At 33.4% G+C, this 23,825-nt stretch overlaps 1 long non-coding RNA gene across 1 annotated transcript in view; it reads left to right on the top strand.

Moving 5' to 3' along the window:
* LOC136850396 (uncharacterized) overlaps positions 1-23,825 on the top strand; it is a 178,566-nt gene that overhangs the window by 41,368 nt on the left and 113,373 nt on the right. Inside the window, exons 2-3 of the long non-coding RNA XR_010856621.1 lie at positions 10,792-10,877; positions 18,536-18,692. This is a non-coding gene — a long non-coding RNA (uncharacterized lncRNA). The remainder of the gene's footprint in view (positions 1-10,791; positions 10,878-18,535; positions 18,693-23,825) is intronic.

Here is a 23,825-nt window from a genome sequence, read left to right as displayed (position 1 = left end):
TTCCTTTTACTGTACCTTCGTTCACATTCTCTTTTTTCCCCCTCACCTTCCTTAACTCTCCCCTAACAACTGATTCATAGTGCAACTGCGAGGATTTCCTCCTGTTGCACCTTTCAGACCTATTTACTGTCAGTTTCCGTTTCAGCGCTAAATGATCTCACAGGTCCCAGCGTTTGGCCTTTGGCCTAAATTCTGTGATTCTGTTCTGTTCTAGTCATGTTATTCACGCAATTATTTCAGCTGTTTTTATATGTATTTCTATTTAATAAATACTAAGTCTTAGTTCTTGGTCATATTAAAACCTACGTTTTATTTTTAATGACAACGAACTAAATAACAGATTTCTTCTGGCTAATACATTCAGCACCTCACCGCAATATGGGTGCTGTGCCGTCAATGCACCTCACGCGGTGTACTGTTGCAATACTAATAGGCATTTACAGCGTCCTTTCGTCCCCCACCTGCACCCACATTTTAGCCTTTTACTGTACTTCCGTTCCCTCTTCCTTTCTTCAGTCTTCCTGTTCAACCTCTCTAATATTTCTTGGTAACTCAGTTCCATCTTTAGATCTCCGTACTCCATTTTTATTTTCTGGATCTCTCTTGGCTAGACGTTCCTAAATTTCATAAAAATCAGATAAAAAATCCAGCACCAATAATAATATTTAATGGAATCAAATACATGGATATAAAAGTCTCAGACACTCTCACTAATTTATGCCTACGGAAATGAAGGAAGAAATGGAGGCAGATGTTTTTTTTCTCACGTTTATTAATGTCCGGAGGTGCTGAGGAAGCCATTATCGATAAGACGAATGTCAATGAAGTATTATTTCTTTTCAACTGATGTTCTGGTCGTTTTTATTATTAGGGATGAGAATGCGGGAGGGTTAATGTTGAGTTGTTATCTGTTCTTAGTTTAACTCGGAATGTTTGCGTCTCTTCTTTAAAGAGGGACAAATAGAAAGAGAGTGAACACACGCACATCTCCCTGTTCACCTGCAGACTCTCTCTCTCTCTCTCTCTCTCTCTCTCTCTCTCTCTCTCTCTCTCTCTCTCTCATATAAACTTGCACATCTCCCTCATTTTCATGTCGGTAACCTCACCTCACCGATCTCTCTCTCTCTCCTCTCTCTCTCTCTCTCTCTCTCTCTCTCTCTCTCTCTCTCTCTCTCTCTCTAAGTAATTATTTCGTTTACACAGTGGGTGTCTTGTTTAGCTTTTTATATCACCCCATAAAAGATTAATCTCTCTCTCTCTCTCTCTCTCTCTCTCTCTCTCTCTCTCTCTCTCATATATAAACTTGCACATCTCCCTCATTTTCCTGTCGGTAACCTCACCTCACCACCGCTCATATCTCTCTCTCTCTCTCTCTCTCTCTCTCTCTCTCTCTCTCTCTCTCCCAAGTAATTCTCTTCGTTTACACAGTGGATGTCTTGTTTAGCCAGTTTATATCATAAAAGATTATTAATCTCTCTAAAGATTATTCTCTCTCTCTCTCTCTCTCTCTCTCATGCGCCAACGCGCACACATCTAGGCATAAAGTACATTACGACAGCAATCATTTTCACGGCTTTTAGAAGACTGAACCACTTACCGTTGTTGCAAAAGTTCCGTTTCGCATGAAAAGGCAAACGGTGGTGTACATAGAGCCCATTTTATTTCCAAAGTTACAGTACCCTTACTAAAAGCACCTCATTAATGGTGAAAGTTTTTGCAAAATGGGAGTTTAATGCTCTCCATGATTTAAGTACATCCTCTTAGTGGTAACTCCCCGTTTTTCCAGTGACGAAATGGAAATGTAAACATGGCATTTCATTTCAGCATTTCCTGCGCGCTTGTTCCAAGGGAGTGATAAAAAAAACTTGCGAATGAATCATTTGAATATTGAATATTTCTGGTTTTCATGTGCTTGATTCATTGTTCAGCGTATGCGGTCATACGCATGAACGGTTGGAGATTGTGGAATAAAGGATTTTTGCCTAAAGAAACAATTGTGATAATTCTTTCCAGTTCTCGCGTTATTTACGAATGGAGATGGTAAGTTTGGAGGTTGACGCAATATCTGTATTTTTTGATATGCGATCATTTCTCGAGGTTAGTGAGCACAGTTTTGCAAATTCATAAACAGCAAATTCTGTACTAGTTGCTCAGTATTTTGCTTTAACTACCTGAAATAGAACTGATTTCATATAATTTCCATTAAGTGAAAATAATGTCAGTTTAAACATCAACTATCTGAAATAAAACTGATTTCATATAATCTCCATTCAGTGACCTTTTAAACTTGGTTATCTTTCGATAATAAAATTCCAGTTTAAACATCATTTCAAAATGATGATATTAAAATATAATTCTCTATCAGTAATATGTAGCAGGTTTGGCCTTGAGAGGTTAGTGGTCCAGGTTCAAAATTATCTGCGTTTTAAAGTCGTGTATAGAACTTTACATTATATAAGGTAACTTTTTCTATGTTTATAAATGATGATGATGATGATTATTATTATTATTACTGTTATTATTTCATATCCCGAGGTTCTCAGTTTATATATATATATATATATATATATATATATATATATATAAATATATATATATATATATATATATATATATATATATATATATAAATATATAATTTATAAATAAATAATTTATATATATATGTATATATATATATATATATATATATATATATATATATACTGTATATTGTATATATGTATATATATATATATATATATTATACATATATATATATATATATATATATATATATATATATATATATATATATATATAAATATAATGCCATACTTAGTAAGTATGATAAAGTAACTTCACCTCCACACGCCGTTCAGAGCAGAAAAGATCATGGAGAAATATTCATCTCTCCCCGGCCGCACTCCCTGCCCTCCCCACCCCCTGCCCAAAAGAAAAAAGAAATTTAAAAAGATCGTTTGAGACTGACAACTTCATTAGCTAGGAACACGTTTAACATCTCGGAGTAATATCCTTCCTTTGAGAGCCGACACGGGAGTCCTTTTAATCCCAAAATATCACTTTTCTCCCTCGCTCTCATATTTTTATGTTTTTTTTTAATATTCCCGTCAGAAATCGTCAGAAATCTTGTACGCCACAGCGTTAAGAGTGTCGTGATTCGTAGTAGAGGTTGTGCTACTATGAATGTATGTATTTGTATATATATATATACAGTATATATATATATATATATATATATATATATATATATATATATATATATATATATAAATTTACTGTATATGTATATATATATATAGATATATATGTATCATATGTATATATATATTATAAATATATAAATATATAAAGATATACTGTATAAGTTTTATATATAAATATATATATATATATATATATATATATATATATATATATATATATATATATTATATATTTATTTATATAAACTAGTCACTGAGTAATAACCTCACTCTTGTAAACGAACACTTTTTATCTTCATTGTACAGTTGTAAAATACCAGACTATTTCCGACCTAGAAAAAACATAAAAAGATAAAACAAACGATGAGGTAATTAATGAATTATATCTATTTTCCCCTAAAATAACAAAGAGGAAACATGAGTGAAACAAAGTTATGATTGGAACCTACAGCACCACTTACAAAAAAATCCCCGCTGAGTAAAACCTTCACTGAAGAAAATCTCCACTGAGTAAAACCTTCACTGAAGAAAATCCCCACTGAGTAAAACCTTCACTGAAGAAAATCCACACTGGGTAAGACCTTCACTGAAGAAAATCCCCACTGAGTAAAACCTTCACTGAAGAAAATCTCCCACTGAGTAAAACCTTCCCTGAAGAGAATTCCCACTGAGTAAAGCCTTCCCTGAAGAAAATCCCCACTGACTAAAACCTTCACTGCAGAAAATCCCTACTGAGTAAAAACTTCACTGAAGAAAATCCCCACTGAATAAAACCTTCACTGAAGAAAACCTAAATATTGCATATCCTAGGTCACCTCCCCCTCTCGGCCTCAGTTTAGAAGCAATTGCTTCAATATCAATATGCACCAACATACGCCAACATACGCAATAAACGCAATATCTTCGTGACACCATTCAAGCCTATTTAATTACTTGAGAGCTGCCGTTCAGAGACCATCAGGGTTGATTGGTCAACCACGATGGATAGTATTTGATGAAGACTTGCACACAGAACACTGACGATGGGGCAGTGTCACACTGACGATAGTTCAGTGTTACACTGGCGATAGTGCAGTGCAACCATCTTTGTGAATATTTGATACGAGGAAACCATTTAAGAGTGAAAAAAATTGTGTAAAAAGAATAAAGACTTGCACAGAACAATGGCAGTTGTGCAATGGAACCATCTTGTGAATGTTTGTTATGAGTGAAGCATTTAAAAGTGAAAAAATAGTTAAAAAGAGTGAAGAAAGAGTGAATGAATAAGGTTGACTGGTATTATAAAAGTGCTGAGTTATAATAAGGTTAAGGTTATTGAGTGAAGTAGCCATATTTGTAGATGTTTGTTGTGAGTAAAACATTTAAGAGTGAAATAAATAGTTAAAAAAGAGTGAACAAAGAGTGAAAGTATAAGGCTGATTGGTATTATAAAAGAGGTAACTGATAATTAGGTTAAGGTTATTGAATGGATTTTTTGCAAAAAAAAGTCTGTAAAACTTTACCTGAAATAAATGTATTACAATATCCATCTTAATAATATTTGGATTTTGCTAAAAAACGTCTGTGGAATTTTACCTGAAATAGATATAATATTACAACTTCCATATTCGGATATTGTAAAAAAAAAAAATTTTTAGCTAAAATAGCCATAATATCGTAATTTCCACATTACTGGTATTCAGGAGTTTAAAAGAAGTCAAGAATTCAAACGATAAATTCCTAACCAATCACGACTTTCTGCTCGGTAGGATAAACAGATCGATTGGGCTCGTGCCAATCAACAAATTCGGATTACATTAGACCAGTCGTGTACCCAAGATAATCCTTTTTTGCTTCTTCACGGAAATCTGTCGCGGAAATGGCATTTAGCGCATAAAATCAATCCGATGTCGGACGATCCCGTTCAACGAATGGTAATCGGACATGATTCAGTTGCATTGCTTTCGGAATGCGAGTTTTAAAATATATTGCATCATGGTCGTTTGTGAAGAATAATTCGTGTTTTTCTTCCAGAACTTATCTACTGTGGGTTTGGATATATACCTGTACAGTACAGTGTGTGGGTATATATATATATATATATATATATATATATATATATATATATATATATATATAAATATATATATATATATATATATATATATATATATATATAATATATATATATACATATATATATATGTGTATATTATACATACATATATATATTATATACATTTACATATATTTCGTTTTCAAAGGTAAATGAGGAAATTATAGTTACCAGTCTATTGTATACACACAGTCTCACATACATGAGAGAGAGAGAGAGAGAGAGAGAGAGAGAGAGAGAGGGGAGGGGGGGCAATTTGCTGTTCGACAAAATAGATAAATAACACAGTGATGCCAAATTATGTATAAATAAATAATATTACAGCTCTAGTAATGATATGCATTGAAATTTCTCATGAGGGCATTATGTTACGAAGACACTATAAAAGCATTAAAAGGCCTGGGCGAGGGGCGGGGGTTGGTCTCTAAGAGGATGAATTTCACGAAAATCCCAAAAAACGCACTTTAAAATATTACGAGAAAATCGAAGGAGGTTTTTCACATCTGAGCAATAAAGGATTCACTCTCGCTTGTCAGTCATCCATTACCGGTGTTGTCTTGTTTCACAAAAAAAAAGAAAAAAAAAACCTTGCACGTGCCCCTTTATCACTGATTCCAGGTGTCAGTTTGACTTAACAAGCCAATGACACATATGCTCTCAAAGAAAAGGAATTGATTTCTTTGTGTATACACAATCAGTGTTTGACACGCGTACGAAACCGTTTCTTATAAATCTCAGTTTTACCTTAGGAGTGCTGATAAATATGTTTTTTTTATCGTATCTTTTACTCATTATTATTATTATTATTATTATTATTATTATTATTATTATTATTATTATTATTATTATTTGAAGGGAGTAGACCCTCTTTTAAACAGGTCTTATTAAAAAGGGATGGCTGTATTATTATTATTATTATTATTATTATTATTATTATTTATTATTATTATTATTATTCAGAAGATGAACCCTTGGAAGCAAGAGAAGGCAAAGGGAAATACATAATGAAGGTATGTCACTTATTAACAAAAGCAGAGTTGATAAATTAATAAATAGATAAAAATGTATTAAAATACAAGGAGTTTTTTATGAATAAAATCTTAAGAAGTGTGCTTATAAAAAAGCAATTTTTTTTTTCTTTCACACCAATTTCTCGTTCTTCTGTTGCCAAATGTTATAAATGAAATCGTAGGGAGTGTTAACAGACGTGTATCATAAGGCTACTGTAAGTTAAGTTATATAAAATCTCCTCTTAGTCAGACAAACATATTTAGTTATATGTTTTAATGATAAAGCAGATTTTGCCACATTTTCTTTGATCAGTTGAAATGTTTTATCGCTACCACTTGTAAGGGGGAACGTTTTTCTGGATTCGTATATTGTATCTTATTCGCCGTGGATTCTGCGTAGGCTTCCTTTCTCTCTCTCTCTCTCTCTCTTTCTCTCTGTATATTACATTATATATATGTGTGTGTTTGTGTATACAAATATACATACACACATGCATATATATGTAATACATCCACACGCATTTATATATATTTATATATATATATATATATATATATATATATATATATATATATATATATATATATATATATATATATGTGTGTGTGTGTGTGTGTGTGTGTGTACGTATATATATCTAGTCATAAACTTTTACACGTTGTTACTAAACTAATATGAAACGCAATTACTACTATCTCCTTCCTAGGACCTATTCCATTAAATTTTGTACATATAACTTTTAAGTGAATTGCCAACTTTACAACATTATCTGATCGCATCGACGTCGTCACAGAAAGCAAACAGAAAATAAGAACCTAGTTTTATTTGCGGATATCGTCAAACAATTCAGTCTAACAGCTCAATAACAGAATTATGGGAAATGTATTGCTTTCCGTAATTCAATTCCTTTTCAGTAATTAACTAAAACCCGGGAATTATTATTCCTTCTTTAATATTAGCATAGCTAATCATTCTTCATTTGGGCTAAAGAAAGTAATTACGTATTATTTATTAAGTAAAGCATAATACTTAGCTATTACTCAATTTTTGCTTGTGAATATTATTACTGTTTTATATTTTTATGCATGGCGATATATTTTCCTCTTTGCTTCTGAATATTATTAGTGTATTGCATTTTTATGCATGACATTATATTCTCCTTTTTGGTTTCTGAATATTATTACTCTCTATTATAATAATTTTGTGCGTGAGATTATATTCTCCTTTTTGCGTATTGTTACTCTGTTATAACAATTTTGTGCATGACATAATATTCTCATTTTTGCTTCTGAATATTGTTACTCTATTATGATACTTTTATACATAACATTACATTCTCCATTTTGCTTCTGAAAATTATTACTCTCTCATAATATTTTTATGCAGGACGTTATATTCTCCGTATGAATATAATTCATCCTCGACTACTCGTAATGTTTTTGTTGTCAGCACTTTTATTATGATTTTGGAAAATCCGAGATGCCCTACATTCTGGCTGTATGAGAGGCCTCTAACATTAAAGAAAAAATACCACTGATATCCTCTCTTCAAAGAGCACGTTTCATTAATATCAAGTATGTTGTCTCGTTACGTTTCAATTTGTATATCATATTTTTTTCATAACGTTAATTGAATACGATGTTAAACACTCATTTTTAACATTTCCGAATATCCAGTTCCAGGGTAAACTTATTTCATCATGCGAGATATTATTTTAATTTAGTTCAGGTATTAAATGAAACAAATACGGATGCTGGGATAGTTTTTGAATGCAGGGAAATGAGATTATCTCTGAAGGTCGGTGACATGCTTACTTGACGACGGGAGCGATATGGCTGGGAATATTTACTGCCAAAGGTTCTGAGTTAGTTAGTTGCAAAAGAGGCTCATTTAGTTTGCCATGTTTTTTTTACCAGTTGCTTATTCAGGATGCATCCCACAAAACCAGAAATTTGGTACAGGTTATTTAATTTAAGGAAACAGAAAACAGCTGTTGTTTACAGGAACATTATTAAAACGGAACAGAAAACAGTTGTTAACAGCAGACACGTTGATAAAACAAAACCATTGTTAAAACAGAACAGAAAACAGTTGTTGTTAACAGAAACATTGATAAAACAGAACAGAAAACAGTTGTTGTTAACAGAAACATTCATAAAACAGAACAGAAAACAGTTGTTGTTAACAGAAACATTGATAAAACAGAACAGAAAACAGTTGTTGTTAACAGAAACAGAAAACAGAAACATTGATAAAACAGAACAGAAAAAACATTGTTAAAAAGAAACATTCATAAAACAGAACAGAAACATTAATAAAACAGAACAGAAAACAGTTGTTGTTAACAGAAACATTGCTAAAACAGAACCATTGTTAAAACAGAACAGAAAACAGTTGTTAACAGAAACATTGCTAAAACAGAACCATTGTTAAAACAGAACAGAAAACAGTTGTTGTTAACAGAAACATTGCTAAAACAGAACCATTGTTAAAACAGAACAGAAAACAGTTGTTAACAGAAACATTGCTAAAACAGAACCATTGTTAAAACAGAACAGAAAAACAGTTACAGCACAGAAACATTAAAACAGAACCATTGTTAAAACAAACAGAAAACAGTTGTTTAGAAACATTGCTAAAACAGAACCATTGTTAAAGCAGAACAGAAAACAGTCGTTGTTAACAGAACCATTGTTAAACAGAACTAGAAACAGAACAGAAAAACAGTCATTATTTAAAACAGAACCATTGTTAAAAAAACAGTTGAACCATTGTTAAAACAGAACAGAAAACAGTTGTTGTTAACAGAAACATTGCTAAAACAGAACCATTGTTAAAGCAGAACAGAAAACAGTCGTTGTTAACAGAACCATTGTTAAAACAGAACAGAAAACAGTTGTTGTTAACAGAAACATTGCTAAAACAGAACCATTGTTAAAGCAGAACAGAAAACAGTTGTTAACAGAAACATTATAGTAAACAGAACCATTGTTAAAACAGAACAGAAAACAGTTGTTGTTAACAGAAACATTGCTAAAACAGAACCATTGTTAAAACAGAACAGAAAACAGTTGTTAACAGAAACATTGCTAAAACAGAACCATTGTTAAAACAGAACAGAAAACAGTTGTTGTTAACAGAACCAGTTAAAACAGAAAGAAAACAGTCATTTAAACAGAACCATTGTTAAAGAACAGAAACAGAGAACATTGTTAAAACAGAAGAAAACAGTTGTTAAAACTAAAACAGAAATTGTTTAGATGTTAACAGAAACATTGCTAAAACAGAACCATTGTTAAAGCAGAACAGAAAAAACAAATGAACCATTTTAAAACAGAACAGAAAAACAGTTGTTGCACAGGCAGCTGCACAGATTATTTGTTAACAGAACCATTGTTAAGACAGCAGAAAACAAGAAACATTGCTAAAACAGAACCATTGTTAAAGCAGAACAGAAAACAGTCGTTGTTAACAGAACCATTGTTAAAACAGAACAGAAAACAGTTGTTTTAACCATTGTAAAATGAACCATTGTTAAATGACTTGTTCATTGTTAAAACAGAACAGAAAACAGTTGTTGTTAATAGGACCTGTAAATGAAATTGGTTTAACAGAAATAAACCTCATTGCTAAAACAGAACTATTGTAAAATCCATTACGTTGAGATGTTGAACCATTGTTAAAACTTTTGAGGACCATTCTAAAACAGAACCATTGTTAGAAAACATTCCTTGTTAACAGAACCATTGTTAAAACAAACAGAAAACAGGGTATATTGTTTTTTTTTAGTTCATTGGTAAGTAAATACATGGTAAAAACGTGTAAAAAAGTTATTTAATTGTAAATAAAAATTTCCTGTTTTTGTGGGCAGCACCCTGCTTAGTATTAACTTGACCTCTTCTCCTGTAAAATCCATTACGTTGAATCTGGAAATGTCTTGAGTATATGTTTGTTATTTTTTTTAGTTCGAGTAAAACAAATGGTACTGACGTAAAGTAAAACCTGTTTTTGTCATAGTATCTTTTCTCCTGAAAACTGTCGCGCTGGTAATATGATACTTCAAAACTGTGCCCCTATCTTTTTATATAAGGATTAAAAGCTCAATTTCATTTTTTGTCTCATATTCATTATGACTCAAGCCAGGCAAGCTCCACTACTGTTCTTAGATACTGTCACATTCATGATATGATGGTAAATTATTCGCAGTGTTACCAGGGGAAATTGATTCTTTATTATCTAATAAACTTTATCGAGTAAGCATTTTTGTTAATTACTTTGTGGAAAAACTTCAAAGAGTCTTCAAAGGTTCATTAACATAATCAGATAATCACACCATTATCCTAGCAGCAATCACACTCCCTTATATTATTCTTATTTATATAAGTTCTCCAGCCTTTTTTTCACCTACTTGTTAGTCAAGTATTGCTAACTCCACCATTCGGAATGGCCATTACCCTAATACCTATCGTTTTATTGCAGTGACACCGTCCTCGCTGTCGTTCTGACTTGCTGCAACTCTTGTGCCTGTTGACTTTGCATGAGTACGAGAGAATACTTCAGCCAAGGTAAATGATATTTGCTGCACAAATATAGCCCCGCCACTTAGCTGCTGGTGTTTTTAATTGTCCGGCTCTAAAGCTACCGGAATGTAATCTCCCCTGAGTTAACGCTTAACATATTTTGCAAGTAATTTTTAAAAGTCGTTCTAATGGATCTGGTTCAGAATGGGCTTGGGCACTAGGGGATCAGGGGAGGAGGGGCGGCACCTGGGCACGTGGCCCCTTTGAAAAATAATGACAAAGTAATAATATTGAAGATTTAGATAATAACAACATAAGTGAGAAATATAAAAATGGGAAAAAATTATAAATCTACAATAGAAATAATAATAATAATAATAATAATAATATATATATGTATAATTATGAAAATTGGTGGCCCCCCCATGAAATTTTTCTGGATCCGCTAGTTGGCTTGGGCATAAAATATGCGAATGCAAGTACTCAGGACTATAAAGGATTAAATTTGACAGAAGGCAATGTTACTGTAAGAGCATATTCATTGTAGTGAATATATGTGTAAGTTATGCTGTGATTTCATTTGTGTGTGTTCACTGCCATTAGCTTAATCATAACTGACATTATGGAAATACGGAAAGTTCCTTTTAAACTTTGGCTTTTAATTTCAGAAGTGATTTTTTTTGCACTATGCAAATTTCTTTCAATAGCACGAATATCCTCAATGTCAGTATTTTACAAGTATTAGACCATTCATTTCTTTCGACAACATGAATAGCCTCAGTGTAAGTTTTATAAATGTTTCAGTGTGACGAAACGGAATTATAAGGCTTTATTACTAATTTTTAGTTTTCTGTAAAAGAAAACTGTTGAGATGGCTTTGTCTGTCCGTCTGCACTTTTTCTCTCCGCCCACAGACCTTAAAAACTGCTGAGGCTAGAGGGCTGGAAATTGGTATGTATATCATCCACCCTCCAATCACCAAACATATTAAATTGCAGCCCTCTAGCTTCATTAAATTTTATTTTATTTAAGGTTAAGTTTACCCGCGGATCTTGCGTCTGGCACCGGTAGAGGTGCCAGCCGCCGACGCATCTTCACTTGGCCACATCAGGGGAGCAAATGAACGTTTCCCGGTTGAAATACGCTTCCCGGTTGTGGCTGAGAATTTCATACTGCAGCACATCGAGAGTTTCATACATCATTATACGTTGTACAGAAAACTCGATTGCTCCGAAGAAACTTCGGCGCATTTTTTACTTGTTTCTTTTTCCAACAATTATACACCTTATTTGAAATACCCTGGCTGTCATGCATCTCACAACTCAAAATTACTGAAGTAAGGTATTGAATAAAATAGCTTACGAGGCTTCTGAACTGAGAAGTGAGTAAAACAGTTCAAAAAGAATGAGCCATTTTTGGCTCACTGCTCATCGATTTCCGCGAACCTTTTGAAGGCTCTCAACGACGCCATTAGTCAGCCAGGTAAATATTATGCCTATACTCGCAGGTAAATGTTTTGTCTTTACTGCTTGAGTAAGGAGGGAGGAGGTAGATAGTGGACTGGGAAATTTTACTATTTTTTTGGAGTCAAATTTATGTAAAAAATTTCTTATCCCTAAATATGTATATTGCAATAAACTATTAGTTAACAATTTTTGGAGATAAATTTTTGTAAGCAAGGTTTTTATCCCTAAATATATATACTGAAATAAACTATTAGTTGGCATTACGATTAACAAGAAAATTGATTTATTGATAATCGTATGTAAACAAAGCTGAAATAAAATATTAATTGACATCTATACTGTCAAAAACCTAATTTGTTAATAGGCATATTTTTCTATACTGTCGAAAAGTTAATTTCTTATTGGGCGTTTTTTCCTCTCTCACCCTTTTCCCAGTTTTATGACGTACTTTCGCATTATTCTGCTCTCTCTCTCTCTCTCTCTCTCTCTCTCTCTCTCTCTCTCTCTCTCTCTCTCCTTTTCGTCCTAAATCCTCCTCTAAGCCTTTTAATCCTTTCCCTGCAAGTGGCAGAGACGTTCAGTCTTAAAGATGGTCTCTCTGCTGGGACGCAGAATCCAGTTTCAAACTTTTATTTTGTTTATTAATTATTTGTTTATACATTTTTTGCAACGTTGGATGACTTTCAGTTCGCAACGCTTAATAATAATAATAATAATAATAATAATAATAATAATAATAATAATAATAATAATAATAATAATAATAATAATAATAATAATAATAATAATAATGCTAAAAATCACAATCTCGTGAAAAACAGTGTAATAAAAATCCATTAATTATATAGTAAATAATATTACTATGTAATATATTTACTATCTATAATTGTAATTTGTATTACATAATAATAATAATAATAATAATAATAATAATAATAATAATAATAATAATAATAATAATAATAATAATAAACAGACTCACCTGAAACTCAGAAGATATCAGAAGAGAACAGGAATGAGTTTGCTCCTTGCTTAAATATTTTGAGATCAGAAGATTCCTCAATTGCATTAGGTAAACCGTTCCACATCTTAGGTGTAGCAAGTATAATACAATTGGTATTAGCTCCATCAAATTTCTATCTGAATCCTGCAATGCTTCACATGACTGGGCCAAACATTTGTTTTTTGAAACGAGTTAATAAATCAGTCCATTTATCTATTGATTACGACATGTTGTTCCCCAGTGAAAATGGTACATAATATCTTTTTGTAAATCTCCCTCCCGCAATATGTTTATCAGTCTTCCTAATTAATAGGATATTTTGCATTGAAGTTGGATGTTGAAAGAGATGAGACTGTCGTTTCTTTGTTGCATCTTGCGCAGTTGACAGATAAGCAGGCAACTGACCAAGTGTTTTTATCACGGGGATTGATGTATTCATAAATGATGATGAAAATTATCACATGTTCTATACCTAAAGAGAAAGAAAAATGAGATGAGGGGTAACTCGTGTAAAAATTAATGCAGTCTTAATTTCTAGATTAACTGATATCCTCAAAGAGCCTCATAGATTTATTCCCGTGATATAACTTCATTACATACCAAGACCATTGCAGGGACCGTAATCATTGTTGAATATAACAAGAGAAAGTATTTCTGCAGCACGCGAAGAAAATTAATCGTTCTTGTGAGAAATAATTTTTGACTTGTGACCAGTCTCGCGAAACTAAACAATTTTTTGGAGCATTTTGATTAATAATACTTACCGAATAGGTCAGGCAAGATCATCAAAATAAACACTAAGTAAAAAAATGGGCCGAAGTTTCTCCAGCGCAATCGAGTGTTCTGTACAGCCACTACAACGTACAATCAAGGCCACCGAAAATAGATCTATCTTTCGGTTGCCTCGGTATAGTGCTGTATGAGCCGCGGCCCATGAAACTTTAACCACGGCCCGGTGATGGCCTGGCTTATATAATTGCCAGAAACACGGTTATGGCTAAATTTAACCTTAAATGAAATCAAAACAACTGATGCCAGAGGGGTGCAATTTATTGTTTGATGATTGGATGGTGGATGATCAACATACCAGTTTGCAGCCCTCTAGCCTCAGTAGTTTTTAAGATCTGAGGGCGGACAGAAAAAGTACGGACAGACAGACAGACAAAGCCGGCACAATAGTTTTATTTTACAGAAAACTGGAATTGGAAAATAGTTATTATGTGCACTTGGGGTACAATAGCACTTGGGTGCATAATAATTTCGGTTATGACCTAATTAACAGTGACTGTTGACATTTGCCGCCAAAATTCAAATAGTAACTTGACATTTAATTTTCAACCAATAGTAAGACATTCTTCAGTCATTTTTAAGCAACGACGTGAGGGCATCAGTTCAGAAATCATTCGAGAATGCGAGAGGTAGGGAAAATGCTAATTCGTAAGTTATGTGATCAAATAATAGTCACGGAAAGAAAATAATGACAAAATTCAACAAATAGCCTTAACAACAGCCACACGAACTAATCCAGGTTTTTGGTTTCCTCATTAAGCAGTAAATATTGCATTCATACTGTTTTCGTTTCAACCCATGGAAAACCATTTGCATAATATTATGGATTCAGCAGCTAAAATATGATGCTGCTTTTGTAAGTAGAATAACATTTAGAACTTTTGACACGTTTTGGTAACTACAGTAAAACAACAAGTAAGGCAGAAGCTGCAACAACAACAGAAACGAAAATAAACAACAACAATAATAAACGTAGTTTCGAAGCAACATGGATAAAATGCAGATGACAAGGGATTGTAGAGAGTAAAGCCACTGGACATTTGTAACTAAAGATAAAGTATAATTTATATAATATATACATATATAAGTATTCGTTATATATATATTATATTATATATATATATATATATATATATATATATATATATATATATACTATATATATTATATATATATATGTGTGTGTGTGTATGTGTGTGTGGATGGGTGGATGTGTGTGTTTGACAATTTATTCATAAATTTATTTTTGTTTGTTCCATGAGCTAGCATATGTCTAGTGACATACCTGTGAATGTAGGGAAAGTTTGAGGGGGCGGGGATTGTCACTCCTAGTTTAATGATTCAGACTATTTTTGAACCTCAAATTCTGAAACCATTTTGAGTTACAAAAATCGTCCTGAAAGGTTTTGTAAGCACATGCGTGCTTCATTAAGGGTAATGAGACGAAAATGAGACTAATTACCTATTGTAAATGAAAGTTATTTTGTAAGGTGGTAAAATGATACTAGTCAGAGTAACCTGATAATTCAGTGTTAATGAATAAAACAAATGGAGAGGGGGAGTAAGGACACCCACCCTTGTTTTCGTTAAAAACAAAGGAAAACTCATTTTAATATATTGTTTATATTTTAATATATTCATTCACTTTGGAATTATTTAATCTGTTTATAGCAAGATGGCATAGAAAGGCATATATCAACGTCGAAGAACATGGCATAGAAAGGTCAATATTTAATGGCAGATTTGATCAGAAGAACATGGCATAGAAAGGTCAATAACAACAATACGAAGAACATGGCATAGAGAGGTCAATAACAACAATACGAAGAGCATGGCATAGAAAGGTCAATAACAATAATACGAAGAGCATGGCATAGAAAGGTCAATAACAACAATACGAAGAGCATGGCATAGAAAGGTCAATAACAACAATACGAAGAGCATGGCATAGAAAGGTCAATAACAACAATATGAAGAACATGACATAGAAAGGTCAATAACAACAATACGAAGAACATGGCATAGAAAGGTCAATAACACCAATGCGAAGAACATGGCATAGAAAGGTCAATAACAACAATACGAAGAGCATAGCATAGAAAGGTCAGTAACAACAATACGAGGAACATGGCATAGAAAGGTCAATAACACCAACACGGCATAGAGAGGAAGAAGCATGGCATAGAAAGGTCAATAACAACAATACGAAGAACATGGCATAGAAAGCATAGAAAGGTCAGAATAACAACAATACGAAGAGCATGGCATAGAAAGGTCAGTAACAACAATACGAAGAACATGGCATAGAAAGGTCAATAACAACAATACGAAGAGCATGGCATAGAAAGGTCAATAACAACAATACATGGAAGAGTCATGGCAATATAGAAAGGTCAATAACAACAATACGAAGAACATGGCATAGAAAGGTCAATAACAAAAATACAAAGAACATGGCATAGAAAGGTCAATAACAACAATACGAAGAAGAGCATGGTCAATAACAACAATACGAAGAAAGGTCAATAACAACAAGACGAAGAACATGGCATAGAAAGGTCAATAACAAGAAGACGAAGAGCATGGCATAGAAAGGTCAATAACAACAGTACGAAGAACATGGCATAGAAAGGTCAATAACAACAAGACGAAGAACATGGCATAGAAAGGTCAATAATAACAATACGTAGAACACGGCATAGAAAGGTCAATAACAACAATATGAAGAACATGGCATAGAAAGGTCAATAACAACAATACGAAGAACATGGCATAGAAAGGTCAATAACAACAATACGAAGAACATGGCATAGAAAGGTCAATAACAACAATACGAAGAACATGGCATAGAAAGGTCAATAACAACAATACGAAGAGCATGGCATAGAAAGGTTAGTAACAACAATACGAAGAACATGGCATAGAAAGGTCAATAACAACAATGCGAAGAGCATGGCATAGAAAGGTCAGTAACAACAATATGAAGAACATGGCATAGAAAGGTCAATAACAACAAGTACGAAGAACATGGCATAGAAAGGTCAATAACAACAAACACGAAGAGCATGGCATAGAAAGGTTAATAACAACAATACGAAGAACATGGCATAGAAAGGTCAATAACAACAATACGAAGAGCATGGCATAGAACGGTCAATAACAACAATACGAAGAGCATGGCATAGAAAGGTCAATAACAACAATACGAAGAACATGGCATAGAAAGGTCAGTAACAACAATACGAAGAACATGGCATAGAAATGTCAGTAACAACAATACGAAGAACATGGCATAGAAAAGTCAATAACAACAAACAAACAAACAATGGAGGTTAATCAGGCTATGTTTTTATCAGTTTTATGAAAGAACCCTAAATATAATAAATCATTAGGAAGAGAACAAAAAGATACTTTCAAAACTGTAAGATGAAAGGTTCAGATAGAGCAGCTATAGGGGCCCCCAAAATCCAGACACTACCAGCTGATTTCACAAAGGGCCAGATTTCCCTGATTGTATTTCTATATCGTAACCAATTCACCATAAAATATATGTAGATTTTAATATTTTTTCCCTTCCTTCCTCTCTCCATAAATGACTTACAGTATAGACTGTATCATGACATATTTTAGACTGTACTTAACATGAGCTGTATCCACCTTTTGTGAGACAGAATGATTGTTTGTGTGTTTAGATTAAACTGGCTTTGTTCCAGAGAATTACTGTGGACCTCTGGACTTTGTCACATCAACAGACACTTTATACTTTGATGGGGGCTCACTGGGTAAAAATATTACTGTTCAGATAATATTGAATGGCAGATACTTGAGCACAGTGAGAGAATATAAATTTTTTAGTTAAATCAAGGATCTTATTAAGTTTAGAAAATAAAAATTCACAGACTTTAAATATCTATGAATTTTATGTCTCTCATGTCAAATTTTATTTTCTCTGACATAGCTTAAAAAATTGTTAATGGAATTGCCTAAAGCTGTATTTAGAAAGGATGTATTCTTGAAAATGGATAATAGATCATAAAGTTTAATTTTACTAAAATCACACAACAGCTCTCTTATTTCCCACCCAGTAGGGGGCTAGGGCCGTCAGTGCACCTCATGCGGTGCACTGTAGGCATTACTTAAGGTTCTTTGCAGCGTGCCTTCGGCCCCCAGCTGCAACCATTTTCATTCCTTTTACTGTACCTCCTGTCATATTCTCTTTCTTCCATCTTACTTTCCACCCTCTCCGAACAATTGATTCATAGTGCAACTGTTGGGTTTTCCTCCTGTTACACCTTTCAGTTTCCGTTTCAGCGCTGAATGACCACATAGGTCGCAGTGCTTGGGCCTCTGGCTTAAATTCTATATTGAATTCATTTCTTTTTTCCCAGCTTTCTTTTCTGTAGGTCAGAGTGCAAGTGAAGACGTTTCCTTTCCTTGTGTTTCAGGAAATTGACATTTCTTCCGTGTGCTGACGCCTCCTCCTTGTAGGGAAACATTGAATATTGGTGGGAGATGAAAGATGTGAAGGACCTTTCATCCAGTCTCAGGTGTATTTCAACTTTCATAAGAGGACGGAAGATCGTATCACCTTCTTGATCACTGGTAAGAAAGTCTTATTTTTTTTTTTTTATTTCTCATAATACCGTGATTTTTTGCGGATTCTGAAGCGCAGAGTCCATTTTCCTTTGCAGGTAATTTTCTTGTCATTACGTAAAAGGATACGTTCTGAAAATGATTTTTCCTGGAATATCTAGTCTTATGTTAGAAGCGTATAACATGAATTCTATGCTTTTTGTTTTTGTTTATTTTTTGTCTTTCATAATGTTGCGTTACTGCGGAATCTGAAGTGCAGAGGTAATTTTCCTTTCGGATAATTTTCTCGTTATTGCGTAAAAGGATGTAATCTGGAAATAACTTTGCCTGGAATATCTAATCTTATGGTACAAGATTACGACCAGAATTCTTTGCTGGATTCATAGTTATTTTACTCGAGAATGTCATTAACAGAAACTCAGTATGCCACATTTACTTGAACACAAAAATAATTTTTACAGGTGTCACCTAATGATACATTTACAATAATAATTACAATAATTATTTCTCCGTAGGGGACTCTGCCGTCAGGGTTCTTTGCAGCGTCCCTTCGGCCCCTAGCTGCAACCCCTTTCATTCCTTTTTACTGTACCTTCATTCATATTATCTGTCTTCCATCTTGCTATCCACCCTCTTCTAACAGTCATTTCATAGTGCAACTGCGAGGGTTTCCTCCTGTTACACCTTTCAAACCTACCTACTCTCAATTTCCTTTTCAGCGCTGAATGACCTCATAGGTCCCAGTGCTTGGCCTTTGGCCTTAACTCTCTATTCCATTCCATTCCTTTCCATTCCACAATAATTATTTCCACATTTCACTAGATTATATAAGATCAGATCAGGGCAGGAAAAACCGATCATTAAAATATATAAGACCTCATTCCATTGCCATTACGAGGATTATTCGACATAGTGTAGGTTATTGATCCAGACATACTATACTAATTATCTCCTTACAAAATTATGTTAGCTATAACAAACAAACATACTGTTATGTCAATTATTTTATAATTGACCAATTATTTTGGTTTACGGATTTGATAAGGAAATACTTAGTTTATGTAATGAGATATTATTGTTGGCGCCTATTGATAAGGAAATATTTAGCTTTATGTACTGAGCATAAAATGCCCAAATTTTCTGATATGGGCATGGCCCTTCAACATAAAAGAGGCTAAAGTATAACAAGGAATACCCAAGAATACCCAGAGATTCCATTACGGCGAAAAACATTGAGCAGACACGTGGCAAAAATTATATTCTTAACTATGAGATACGAAAGAGACTTTGACACATTGAATGAAAGCTGTCAGGAGAATATCTTCTCTTCCAATATTGGAAATCAAAGTTTTTTTTTTGCTTTATCTTTCTGTATCCTCCACAACATCAGTTCAAAAGGAATGTATATACTATTTTATTTTCATTTTTCTTTATTTATCGGATATTTTTTACGTGGCGTTTCGCTTAATGAAGTTGTCACCGCCTTTGGGGCAGAGTCGATTTTCGTTTTGATAGACAGTGCGTGGTATCTTTTAAAGGGGTTGGCACCAGACGGGATTTATATTTTTGTTTATTTTTATATTTATACATTGTTTCGTGTTAGGAGGTGAATTTTTTCTCTTATTTTGCGATGATGGTTGGGAATTTTCATCTCATACGCATTTACGTAGGTGTTGGTTATATATATATATATATATATATATATATATATATATATATATATATATATATATATATATATATATATATATATATATATATATATATATATATATATATATATATATATATATATATATATACATATATATATACTGTATATATATGTGTGTGTGTATTTATGCATTTATATATAAAATAAAATGCCATTTTATCAATGATAAATTAGTAATGAAGAATGAAATATAGATTTAATTAGTAATAAAAACGTAAACCAATTATAGACTTTAACGATTAAATAATATATATTCAAAACTTGACTTTGCTTATCCCATAACACCAAAAATTAAAATTTCTGACTCTCCTCAGGTGCATTGTTTAAATACGATCATTTCAGTCGAACTCTTTCTTTTACGCCAAAAATATTCTTACGATTTCCTTTCTTTATATACGACCATTTTAGCCAAACAGAATTTCACATAACATTTTTCTTTTACTCCAAAAATATATATATATTTTTTACTATTTCCTTTCCTCAGGCATATTGTTTATAGACGATCGTTTCAGTCGAACAAAAATTCATGTAAAAAAATCTTTCTTTTACTCCACAAACATTTTTTTATACGATTTCCTTTCCTTGATATTGGTTTCGGGGCTAATCCTGAGAATTAGTTTATGATAACCGGAGCGAGGGAGCAGCAGGGCCAATAACCCTAATTAAGGGACTTTTTTTTTTTTCTTTACTAATATTTTAAAGCTCTGTTTTGTTAGAGGTCCCTCCCATCCCGCAGATTGTTGATACTCCTGCAAGGGAGATTCATTATATTATTTGGAGAGAGAGAGAGAGAGAGAGAGAGAGAGAGAGAGAGAGAGAGAGAGAGAGAGAGAGCGTTATGAAGCGATTGTTTATTTACTTATTTATTTATTGAGAGAGAGAGAGAGAGAGAGAGAGAGAGAGAGAGAGAGAGAGAGAGAGAGAGAGAGAGAGAGAGAATGTTCCTTAGCAAGTTATGCTATATGTCAGATGACATTTTTCTTTATAATATTAAAGATATTGGTAACGATATTCCACAGAGAGAGAGAGAGAGAGAGAGAGAGAGAGAGAGAGAGAGAGAGAGAGAGAGAGAGAGAGAGAGAGAGAGAGAGAGAGAAAATTATATATTCCAAACAAGTCCAGTGATATTCTGACACGTGCAAGAGAGAGGAAGAGAGAGTCATATATTCCACACAAGTTCAGGGACAGTCAAACGAGTGCAAGGAGAGAGAGAGAGAGAGAGAGAGAGAGAGAGAGAGAGAGAGAGAGAGAGAGAGAGAGAGAGAGAGAGAGAGAGAGAGAATGCAAAACAAAATGAAGTGAAAATGAAATACAAGGCTCATGGAATTCACAAAGGAAAATCTGTTGAAAAAAGAAAGATTGGATTTTTTCTTTTCATCAGAGACGTGGATGCAGAATGAAGGAAAGGAATTAATGTAAATTCATATAAAGAATAAGAAATAAACCGTTGTTTTCTTGGAAGAGAATTAACAGTTACAAATTCAAAGCCTGAGCTGTTGAAGATATATATATATATATATGTATAAATATGAATGTATATATATATATATATATATATATATATATATATATATATATATATATATATATATATATATATATATATATATATATATGAAGATAAGAAGGCCCATAAAACACTATTTGAACGTTGCAACCATATACTTGGTCACTTCCTTCTGTGCCCCTGTTCACTGGAAAAATAAGGACAGATGAAATGTTACAGGGATATATATACAAAGCATATATAGGTGTGGCATTAAGTCTCCGATGGTATGCAGGTGACGATAGTATGCAGGTGACCGTTTCCCCAAGAAGGAGGAGAGAGAACTGTTCCCTAGTGGTTTTCGGCCCATTAACTCCCGTTTGGCGTCGATTCTGTTGGTCGTGTGCCCTGGAACACCTTCTTCAGAAGTGGTCTGAGGATTAAAGCGTCGATGTCGTCCGATTTCCAATGTCCTCCTGACAAGTTCATATTGTTGGTTTGATTGATGGTAGCAGATTCCAGCATCTTTCTTTTGTGCGGACAGCTACTTTTGAAAACCAGCTCTGCTGGAAATCGGACGACATCGACTCTTTAATCCTTCTTGGGAAACGGTCACCTGCATACCATCGGAGACTTAATGCTACATCTATATATGTTTTGTATATATGCCCTTGTGACATTTCATCTGTCCATGTTTTTCCAGTGAACAGGGGCACAGAAGGAAGTGCCCGAAATATATGGTTGCAACGTTCAAATAGTGTTTTATGGGCCTTCTTATCTTCATATTATACTGTAGTATTACAGCAAAAGACATTCATTCATATATATATATATATATATATATATATATATATATATATATATATATATATATATATATATATAGGAAATATATATGACAAATACAAATTCAAAGTTTGATATTGTTAAACAAATACAAATGTTATATATATATATATATATATATATATATATATATATATATATATATATATATATATATACATACATATATATATATATATATATATATATATATATATATATATATATATATTTATATATGTATATTTATTTATTTATTTATTTATTTATTGCCTTCGCTCGATTCCTCTCAACATTTCCCCACATTCGCAAATGTCGGCGATAAGCAACGCATCAAACGACAATGAAAACAATAGTTACAGAACATTTTGCGGAAATGTTCGAATGTTAGGGAATCCCGCCGCCGCCGCTGACGGTTTGTTATAATTGGGGCATTGTTTATTTGGGATGCAATAGTTTTCTTTTTCTTTCTCTGAAAATTGAAACCCTTCCTCCCTCCCTCTCCCCAACTCTTCCTTCTTCACCTCGCCCTCCCCCCCCTCCCCTCCTCTTCCTCCCCTCCCCTCCCCTCCTCCTTCCTCCACCCCCTTTCCAAAATTCATTCTGACTGGGGAAAAAGAATGATTGTGAATTGGTCAGGCCGTCTCCCCCTCTTTCCCCTCCCCCCCCTCCCCTCCCCTCCTCCTTCCTTCTTCCCCCTCTCCCCTCTCCTCCTCCTCCCCACCCCCTTTCCAAAATTCATTCTGACTGGGGAAAAAACGAATGAATGTGCATTGGTCAGGCTGTCGATGGCGGCTTTACGGGAGCCAATGCTCGTATGTATAGGTAAACCTCACGTGTACGAAAAACATTCGTATGTGAGTTTCTGTTTGTGTATGTGTATGTATGAGTTGAAATTAGACAAAAGAGGGGTTTGGGGTTAGGGAAAGGGGTTAGACCAAAAAGGGGTTGGGTTTTGGGGTTAAGAAAGGATTGGCGAGACAAAACGCATTGTCAACCAGAACAGACACACGTAATTATTATTATTATTATTATTATTATTATTATTATTATTATTATTATTATTATTATTATACAGAAGGTCAGCGCTATTCATATGGAACAGGTCTACAGAGGC

This window comes from Macrobrachium rosenbergii, chromosome 22, assembly GCF_040412425.1.
Source record: "Macrobrachium rosenbergii isolate ZJJX-2024 chromosome 22, ASM4041242v1, whole genome shotgun sequence".
Lineage (NCBI taxonomy): Eukaryota > Metazoa > Arthropoda > Malacostraca > Decapoda > Palaemonidae > Macrobrachium > Macrobrachium rosenbergii.
This window is presented reverse-complemented; position numbering and strand designations above follow the sequence as displayed.